The sequence below is a fragment of the Myotis brandtii genome, unplaced genomic scaffold, assembly GCF_000412655.1.
Source record: "Myotis brandtii unplaced genomic scaffold, ASM41265v1 scaffold23, whole genome shotgun sequence".
NCBI classification, from domain to species: Eukaryota; Metazoa; Chordata; class Mammalia; order Chiroptera; family Vespertilionidae; genus Myotis; species Myotis brandtii.
Genome location: NW_005358649.1, coordinates 552,844 through 553,306, shown reverse-complemented (window position 1 = coordinate 553,306; position 463 = coordinate 552,844).

Here is a 463-nt window from a genome sequence, read left to right as displayed (position 1 = left end):
GGTAGCGGATGCCGAAGTCCGAGGTGAGGCCAGGGGCCCTCCACTCCTCCTGCAGAAATTACCTGGGCTCCCGCCGTCGCCCCCGGGTCCCGTGCCTCGAGAGCGAATGGCACGAGGGCGGCGGCCGTGGCTACCGCTCTCCGCGAAAGCGATCAGCACTATCTTTCCAGCGGGGCCGGCAGGATAACAGTCCTGGAGCGCGAACAAGTGCCGAACCCGAGCTTCCCTCCGCGGCAGAGTAGCACTTTCGCTTAACTTGTCCCTGAAAAGCCAAGCCCGCCCCGCGTCCCTCCTCGGCCTCCTAAGGCGCTCAGGAGTCTCAGGCCCCAAAGTCTCCCCAGACGCAGGGACAGACGCGCTGCAATCAAAGCAGCCTCCTCGCTAAGAAGGTCCCGAGGACTTTAGGGGGCCGGGCGGGCGCGCGCGCAGGGATGGCGAGAGGGCTGCTCCTCCCCGGTTTAGC